This window comes from Podarcis tiliguerta, assembly GCF_965153285.1.
Source record: "Podarcis tiliguerta genome assembly, chromosome: 1".
NCBI classification, from domain to species: domain Eukaryota; kingdom Metazoa; phylum Chordata; class Lepidosauria; order Squamata; family Lacertidae; genus Podarcis; species Podarcis tiliguerta.
Window position 1 is genome coordinate 17799082 of NC_139534.1, and position 9827 is coordinate 17808908.

General features: G+C 46.5%; 1 protein-coding gene across 4 annotated transcripts in view; it reads right to left on the minus strand.

Moving 5' to 3' along the window:
* Nucleotides 1–6322, minus strand: part of MFSD6 (major facilitator superfamily domain containing 6) — a 46082-nt gene extending 39760 nt beyond the window's left edge. The window contains exon 1 of one of the 4 annotated variants that reach the window (XM_083408285.1): nt 5920–6322. The gene's annotated coding sequence lies outside the window, so the exon portion shown is untranslated. Of the gene's footprint in view, nt 1–1055; nt 1171–5919 lie in introns of those variants that run through there. The other 3 variants (XM_083408288.1, XM_083408287.1, XM_083408286.1) reach the window with 3 other exon arrangements.
* Between the last annotated feature and the right edge of the window lie 3505 nt (nt 6323–9827).

Genomic DNA, 9827 nt, shown 5'->3' on the forward strand with positions numbered 1-9827 from the left:
GTTGCTGTTTTCGTGTGTGCTGAATATACCGTATGCTATATGGTAACTTATGGACCTACCTTGTTTTGCGACCGGGATCCGTTTCAGAGCCCCAGCCACTAGCCAAAAAGGGCGCAGGGCAAAGTGCCGCGTTTGAGCATGCACGCGGAGCTGTTTGTGCTTCTGCACATGTGCAAAGTGCAATCTAGCGTTTCTGCGCAGGCACAAGCGGCAAACCCGGAAGTACCCCATTCCGGGTTTGCTGCGGACATTCGCCGGAATGGACGCTAGACGAGGCGGACGTTCGCGGAGGTATTACTGTAATAGGTATCTAAAGCCATTTGCACATGTTGACATGCAACCAGTCCCAGCAGAATGTAGGCACCCTATATATAGAAATGAGCAAACCATTACTTGCATCATAGGAGCCTACACAACCCAAAACATTGTTGCTGTATGTAGGTTTGTTTGTTTTTATCTTATATTTCGGAAATGTACATCACTGTTTTTTTCCCTTTAAATTTTTTGGGGCCCCCAAGAGACTGTGGCCCTAAGCTATAGCTTGTTTAGCTTATACATAAATCTGGCACTGAGCACCACTGACACTTAACAGCAGAACCTAATTATTCACATGTCAGTTTTAGACGATCCTTCAAGGGACTTGGAAGCACAACCTCACTGACTCAAAAGGAAGTCCCTCCAAGCTCTGTGGGGTTTTTCTTCCTAATATACGTGTTTCAGACTGAAGCCTCGCTCAATGGAAATAATTATACCCTCGCCGTTTACAATGGTAGTGTAGCCTCGCTGAAAGTCAGCACGATCACATCAGCACAAATTATCATTCTTAAAGAACCCGGCCTCCACTCTGGGGCTTAATTCCTAACAAATAAAAAAGAGTTTAAAAGACAGGTTTATGGGCCGTTCGGCTTTCAGCCTTCCAGAAAATTAATTTCCCATCTGAACTGCCATTACGAACGGTCTGCCTTATAAAAGCACTGCTATTCATTAGCACAACCATGCGGGTCTCTCTAGCAACACATACAAATCCACAAGTTAAGTGATTCATGAAAGCCTACCTTAGCTTTGACTTCTTCAAGCCACCAGTGTCTGAAATTTAGTGATTTGCCCATCGGCCAGTACTGTGACATCTATTATTACCTCACAGCCCACCATCTCATCCCCCCATTTGCCTCTGGTCAGTGGGTACAGGTAACTTGTCAGGTTGAAGGCAGGGGTATGAAGTCAACAGCCCCTTAGGCAAGCTTGACCTCCAACTACATGAACCACAAATGAGATGATCAGCAGCACTCACGTCACGACTTTTTTTAAAAAAAAATATTACAATTAATATTAAATATCAGTCACCAATTAACATGCCTATTCTCAGGGAACTGGGTATAGATTTGCAGCCTGAATAAATGTTGCAGCTTTACTAACTAGATTTCAGAAAAGCATCTCTCTCTAAAAAAAAGGTTCTCTGTTTTATTCAAAAAGGGGAAAAAACAGGTTTATAAGTGGCACAAAATAATATTTTAACCAGAGACAGGAACTAGAATATAGGAAATATCCCTGGTGACAAATGCAACATATGTCACACCGGGTTGGATATATTTTACGAGATTGCTGCTAGATTGTTTTCGCAGCCCACTTGGCTTCGCACGGCATTTTACAGCATTGGTGTGACATTAAAGTGAGAAACTTCTGGGAACTCGCAGGTGGGACTAGGTTATTTTCTTAACCACCAGTTTTCATCCTAAGGAAATGCTTCGAGCTAAATCAAGATAAGAAAAGCTCTTCCCTGCACATTAGGAAATACCTAGACGTTACAACACAGCCAATGGCGCTGCCTCTAGCATGACTGGATGGCACAATTATGCATGCAAAACTGCCAAGGGTTGAAGAGAAAGCTTGAGGGAAATTTTCCACCCTAAACAACAACGTAGAGCATAATCCCAGCGAAAGGCTCGCGTTATGAAGGGGTGCGAAAGAGGTAGATCAGAAATAAAAGCATCCATTTAAACCATTTACAGGTGCAATTTAAACCAGCATTCGGTTTCCAACAGTGACCAACCAGTGTCAGAAGCCAGCTGGCAGCAAATCACACTGATCAATTTGGAGTATATTAGCAAGAACATGATTTGCACAGACTGGGTGGAGTGTCATGCCTAATGAGCACAGCAGTTCATCCATAGTAGGTCTTGCCCCCATGAAGCGGTTGCTGAGACTGAAAGTCCCCCCCCACCCACCCAAAGCCGTCTAAATTTCCTCCTCTCCAGGGTTTTTTTGCAAGCAATCAGAGACTGTGCCTACTTGAAGCCAACCTGTCCTCCACCCTTTTCATGCCTTTTCTGGTTCTGGGAGATCAGAGGGAAGGGAGACACCATGACTCTTCACCAGCCTGACTCATCTCTGCTTCTTGGCCTCTCTCCTCTCTCTTCAGCTTCTGCCTCTGATTCTGGACTCTTCTCTGCCACAGACTCTCCGAACTCACTAAGCCCTGTTACCTCTTCAGCTTCCAATACCTCCTCCCATTCTTCTCCCTCTTATCACATATCGTTGTCCCACCACCACATCCTGGGCTGTTAGGAAACACCCTGTTTCCCTCACCAAGCTACAATTTCCTGAATTCCCTGTGAAGAGGAGCCGATTGTTAAACCACTCTGGAAATTGCAGTGCTGTGAAGGGAACAGCACTCTCCTAACAAGTCACCGCACTCCTAAAAGACTACATCTCCCAGAATTCTTTTGGGGGAAAGCCAGGACTGCATCAGAGCACTTTAACTGAATGGTTCAGACGGTGTTAGAAACTGAGATACGAAAGCTAGGAGCTAAATGGCACCTTAAACCTAGCATATGGGTGCAACAGCAGAATGCCTAGGCGCGCTTTTTTAAATAACAAAAAAAACAAAGCTAAAAATGAATGAACTGCAGCTAAAATATTATGTTCATTTTCAAATGGTCTAGTCCTTCCCCTGTCCCCCCTAATATTCTTAAGAGGGTTTCTTCTCCAGTCAGCAGAGAGTAGCTAGAAGTGGGGAGGCAGAAAAGGGCCCTCTTTTCCTTCCACTTTGAAGTTTTAATCTGAAATCTTAGGTGCAGCACTGCGCCCAGAGCTCAGAAACTGCTTGCACTAATGAAATACCCTGTTGCAAAATGCACCCAGAACAATGGGAGTTTCGAACACTGGGTGCAGAGGTGGCCTTAGCCTTCAGCAATCTAGAATGAGTGGTAGCTACTTCAGGAATAATATTTGGCGGGAAAACTGTCCATCGTTCCTCTTCAAAACTTTAGGCCACAGGTGGGGGACTTGCGAGTCTCTAGGTATAGCTAGGATTCCAATTTCCTAGTGTTGTCTATTCCCAGCGCTTGCTTGGTCCCCTATCCCAAACGCATAATTGCAATACAACAGGTAATGACAAAGAGATTCCCCAGTGTCTCTCCTTCAAGAAAAAACACCATTCAGCAAACATCCGGACTGAAATGCCAATTCAATTAGGTTGAAACCACAACACTCACAAATGTGAACTAACACGGCCAGTTTGGTCAGTCTTCCTAATCATTTTTTAAAAAATATTATGTTAATTAAAAGAGATACAACCTCCTTTCAGCCTCATGTGCTTGTTTTCAAAACACTCACAAATGACTCTAACCTATTGACTTCTGATGCCCTGCTGAGGGGCAGGAGGAAGCCATTTAGCTTGTTAAAAATAAAACTCATTAGAGCCGACCTAGTTGAACGTTGCGGCAATAAAAAACACTACAGTGGCTATTATGCAGCTAAAATAAAACTAAGGTGGGTGAGTGCGATAGTGAGAATGCAGGCAAAGTCCCATGAAAGTGTTTTACCTTTGTGCACAAAAGCCCTCCGATATTTTAGCTGCTTTTACAAGCAACAACACCACTTTTGCAAATGACACCGGTAACAGCAAGGATGACACAGAGAGAGATGTTGTTTCATTTTAGTAAATGCAAGCGCACGATTGGCTGCCTCTCTCTACCTAGCCCTCTCTTCCCATGTTAACAACCGCCCAGTTGCTTTTGCAACGTTTTCTCTTTCCGCTGGCAATTACATTTGCGGAAGTCTCCGGCAGGAAAACGCCGGCTCACAAAAACAAACAGGAGTCGGGTTTATTAACAGCCCCGCTGTCCTTCAAACATCCAGAGGACCTGGTGGAGCAGTGGGAAATGATGCCCATCTGATCCTCTTGTTAAATAATTTAATTTTGGTACTCATTTAATGTTTTGTTTTTTCAATCCTCCCTATGCACTTAAAACTTAAGCACTTAACACAGAAGCAGAGGGCCAAGGATAACAGCAGCAGGAGCAATAAGCACATAGAGCTTGCATTGTCATTATTATTATTTATTATATTTGCATATCGTCCTTCATCCAAAGATCATTGAGCAGTTCACAACGGAAAAAGACAAAACGAGAACACAAATTGTACGTAGAGCGTAACGCCAGGACTGTACACACTTGACCTGGAGGCAGGGTCCACAGCACTCGGATGAGTTTCCTTTTGAGGAGACAGTGGGCAGCCTTGATCCATTGACAGGAGCTTATTAACTCCCGTGTACGTCTGTGTGTGTGAATTCAACCACTCTGCCCTGTGCTGCGTTCCCATGACATATAGTGAGGCTTTCAACGCACGTCAAATTATTTTCTAAGGAACAAACACCCATCACAGACACACCACCCACTCAGGGGTGCCAACTTTAATAAAATATTGGGGATCCCCAGGTAAGCCCTGCCCCACATAATCAATCGCATGACACAGTGCATGCAACCTATTTGAACAGGAATGGCCATTAACTTTGGGGAGGCTGGCCCCCTCAAATATTTTAGGGGGGGACAAAGACCTCTCAGGCCTTAGGGGCTGGCTCCTATGCACCCATCTTCCTTTCAAACCACAGGAGCCAACTCCAGGGGGCTGTGGGTGCTTCACCACAATAATATATTTGTGGGGACTGGGAACCCCCCCCCCAAAAAAAAGTCAATGGGAAAAGTTGCAGGCATCCACAATCTTCAGCATGGGGTGGCACCTATGTTCCAAACCCACAGAAGGAGCCCACCCGGACTATGCAGGAGAAACGGTTTTGAAAGAGATATGGAAGGTGTTTGTAGAATTTTGTACTGTTAAAAGGGAAAGGGGTCAAACCATCAAAAGGTGTTGAAATTTTGGGAGGTTGGATAGCTCCAATGGAATGGTCTCTTAGGGGTGGGTGTGTATATTTTTATTTTTATATTATTATTACTTTGTCAAAATAACAAAACAAAACAAAAAGGAGCCCGTCCTAGAGTTAAGTGCCATACCTTATTGGAAGGTATAGCCTCCGCAGTTTACTATTTCTTTTTCACACGGAGAGACACACACACACAAATTCGTGTTCCTCCAGGCCACGCCTCTGCCATTCCAATAATAATAATAATAATAATAATAATAATAAACCACAGAAGCCAACTCAAGGGGGCCGTGGGTGCTCCGGCACCCACAATAATATATTTGTGGGGACTTGGTACCCCCACCCCAAAAAAAAGTCAATGGGCAAAGTTGCAGGCATCCACAATCTTCGGCGTTGCGATGGCACCTATGTTCCAAACCCACAGAAGGAGCCCACCCTAGAGTTTGCCAGGGGTCCCTTATGGGATGGGATGGCCTCCCCAAATTACTATTTCTCTTTCACACGGGGAGAGAGAGAGAGATTGATTCGGGTTCCTCGACGTCACGCCTCTGCCATAATAATAATAATAATAATAATAATAATAATAATAATAATAATAATAGCAGCAGCTGGGGAGCAGCTCCACCCGCCAGCCCTTCTCTCAGCCTTTTGTTCCTTCTCCGCAAGGCGCGAGGGCAGCGCGCGCCTCTCCGCGCTCGCCTTCGCCGGGGAAGAGGAGGCGGAGAGGCGGGGAGGGGCGCGCGGAGGCAGAGACTCACCTCGGCTCCGCGAGGGGGGCGCTAGGCTCGCTAGGCGACTGCAGCTGGGGGTTGGGGCGGCGGCGACGGCGACGGCCCTGGCAGCCCTAGCGTCGGCGCCTCGAGTGCTGCTGTTGCTGGACGGCGGCGGATGGCGAGCGTGGCGCACCATCTCCTGCTCGCCTCGGCGCGTCTGGCTGGCTGGCTGACCCCGGTCGCGCCCCAGAACACCGGCGCCCTGCAGGGCCCGCCTCCCCGGGCTGCTGCACGCTGATGCTGGAGGAGGAGGAGGCTTCGCCGGCTGCCGGAGCACCGCCTCGTCCGCCCGTCTCTCGGGGGACCCGCCGGGGAGGAAAAGGCAGGACCCAGGCGCGCCAGGTGCAGCCCAGCAGCGCTCCGCCTTCGCCGCGCCGCGCCTCTTCCTTGCGCAGCTTTTCTTCCTCCTGCCGCTCTTCCTTACCTTCCTCTAGTCTAGAGTCTAGCGGCTCCTTCTTCTTCGCCTTTTCCGGGTGTTTATAATATTTTTCATCCATCCAATTTCATACACAAGGCCTTATTTTTCCCCCCATTTTTTTTTATTAGTTGTCACAATATTATAAACAAACACACAAGACAAACACAAATCATAGCCTTATTGAAAATTACAGTTATTAACTTTGTTAAGTGACTTCCTCGCTTTCCCTTGGTTGAATTTCATTGCATGTTCTTTTAACGGTTTTCCAAATCCCAATTTTTATGAAATTTAACTTAAACATGCACAAGGCCTTCTTTGAAGGTATCACATCTCCACACTGGTTTATAAAGCTTTGCTTGTTGTCATGATTGACAACATAGTCCGACTTGGCAAGTGACCCACGGGAGAGAAAGCGGGAGCTGATGGGTGTTTGCAGCCCTTCAGATACGTAAAAAAAGGATGCTTTCTTTCTAAAGGTATTGTGGAATACTGAACTTTAAAAAACAACAACCCAGTATTTTTTTTTAAACATCTTTATTGAAAGTTCAAAAAGTACATAATGCACTAAGCATGGTGAGATGTAAATGAAAGGAAAAGAGATTTAGAAACAGTTTTTTTAACTGTTTTGCAGCAGTTTTTTTCTAAAAGATATAAACTTAGAGGTTTGTGGAATTACAAAAGCTGCAAGGCCTCAAAAAGACAATAAAGTGAGTTTTTCTGTGGAATTCATTCCATAAGTGGGGGGCCACCACTAAGGAGGAACTCCACTGGCAACATTTCTCAGATACATTAGCCCCTCCCCACGAAAGGTCTTAATGTGTGGAAATAGATGGGTCTTTGAGCATCCTAACCTGAGTTAAACCATGAGTAAAGGTAAAGGGACCCCTGACCATTAGGTCCAGTCGTGGCCAACTCTGGGGTTGCGGCACTCATTTCGCTTTACTGGCCGAGGGAGCCAGCATACAGCTTCCAGGTCATGTGGCCAGCATGACTAAGCCGCTTCTGGCAAACCACAGCAGCGCACGGAAACGCAGTTTACCTTCCCGCCGGAGCGGTACCTTTTTATCTACTTGCACTTTGACATACTTTCAAACTGCTAGGTTGGCAGGAGCAGGGACCGAGCAACGGGAGCTCACCCCGTCACGGAGATTCGAACCGCCGACCTTCTGATTGGCAAGTCCTAGGCTCTGTGGTTTAACCCACAGCGCCACCCGTGTCCCTTAAACCATAAGTAGAATCATAGAATTGTAGAGTTGGAAGGGTTCCCAGGGGTCATCTAGTCCAACCCCCTGCAATGCAAGAATCTCAACACATGGTAATTTAAATGTTGCTCTTTTTTTTTTAGTACTTCGCATTGGACTGAGAAAAGGACTGGGAGCTGTCGGCATAGTACAGAGATAACATGTTTAAAACACAGAGCCCCTCAGTTAATCTAACAGTTGTGCTCAGTAGTAAATGAAGTTTCTGAACTGTTTTCAAAGGCAGCCTCACAATAGTGTACTACAGTAGTCTAATTTGGAGGTTACCAAGCCCAGATAGCTAACCCCAGGCTACGTTTGTCCAAGTGGGGATGCAGCTATTATTTGATAGGCAGTATACAGCTACGTATCTACGTTTTTTCTGACTTAATTACAGGCAGAGGGGGAAATCCTTATCAGGAAGGCAGTGCGAGGGAAGAAGGAGTGGGGGCAGTGGCGTAGCGTGGGGGGTGCAGGGGGGGCCAGCCGCACCGGGCGCAACATCTGGGGGGGGGCGCGCTCGCACTCGTAGCTCTCTGCCCCTACCTGGCTCACTCTCTCTCACTCCAGTGCTGGCTGTGCGAATCCGATCCGAGCCGCCGGGTCGCCGCCCACTGTGGGGGGGGGGGTGCCAGGCATGCGGTGCGGTGCGGAGAGAGAGCGAGGGACTATCTGGGGGAGGGACAGTGCAGCGGGGGGGGGGGGGCGCAAATTACTTGCCTTGCCCCGGGTTAGGGGGCGCAAATTACTTGCCTTGCCCCGGGTGCTGACAACCCACGCTACGCCACTGGGTGGGGGGCAATCGTTTCCCTTCCCACCTTGCATGGCTAGAGGTTGGTGGGATGAGATAGCCAAGACAGACTTTCCCCTGAAGCTTCCAAGCTGCACACGGTGTGTGTGATCACGTTGGAGAGGTAATGACAGTTGGCTGATAATTAGAAGCACAAGGTGCCTGAGTGGTATCATTAAGTGAGAAACAAATCCAGGCACATAGCTTCCAGGTTCTGTTTACTGAATGTTTGCATTCAAGGCTTCTGGTAACAAAAAAATGAATCAACTCACACCTGCTCCCAAGCTGCAGATCTATTCTATGTAGTCCTATGTAGCGTAGAATGAACACCACGTGCTTAGACAGACGAACCACCCACCCAGAATATATCAGTCTTGATTGGATACAGCTTCAGATTACTGGCTACAGCCTGCCCATTTCCCTGTGGCTGGAATGATGAAAGCAGGTGGCATGGAGGAATGTTTGGATCCCCAATTTTATTCCCATTATTATTATTATTTCTTCCACTTTTGAACCATTTTAGGGAACTGATGCTCACAACCATAGGGTTTTTGTATTTTTTTTAAATAATAATTTGTATTAAATTTTATGTTTCACAATTTAGAAAATTCATTTAAACAACCTTAAAATATCAATGACTTCCCTTCTTCCCTTTCCATGGTTCATTTTGCATGGCATAAATCCCTACATATTTTACATAAACTAAACCATTCAGTGTTCCATTATTACTTCCATCAAAACTTATTTACACTGTTGAATCTATCTTAATGTTGCCAACGTTTTCAAGTGTACACAATTCCCCCCCCCCCATATATTCAATAAACATTTCCCAGTCTTCTTTTAATGTATGTTCTTCTTCTTCTCTTATTCTATAAATTAGATCCACAAGCTGCTGTGGTCTAAACCACTGAGCCTCATGGGCTTGCCGATCAGAAGATTGGTGGTTCGAATCCCCTCAATGGGGTGAGCTCCTGTTGCTCTGTCCCAGCTCCTGCCAACCTAGCAATCTGAAAGCACACCAGTGCAAGTAGAAAAATAGGTACTGCTCTGGTGGGAAAGTGAATGGTGTTTCCGTGTGCTCTGGTTTCCATCACGGTGTTCCGTTGCGCCAGAAGTGGTTTAGTCATGCTGGCCACATGACCTGGAAAGCTGTCTGTGGACAAACGCCGGCTCCCTCGGCCTGAAAGCGAGATGAGCGCCGCAACCCCATAGTTGCCTTTGACTGGACTTAACCGTCCAGGGGTCCTTTACCTTTACCTTTTACCTATTCCATCAGTTTAAGTTGCCATTCTTCTTTGGTCGGGACCTCGCTTGTTTTCTATTTTTGGGCTGGCAAAACACGGGCCGCCATAGTGGCATACATAAATAACCTTTTTGGACACCTGGGAATTTCCATCTGAATTATCCCCAAGAAAAAGGACTCTGGGGTTTTTTTGGAAAGGTGTTT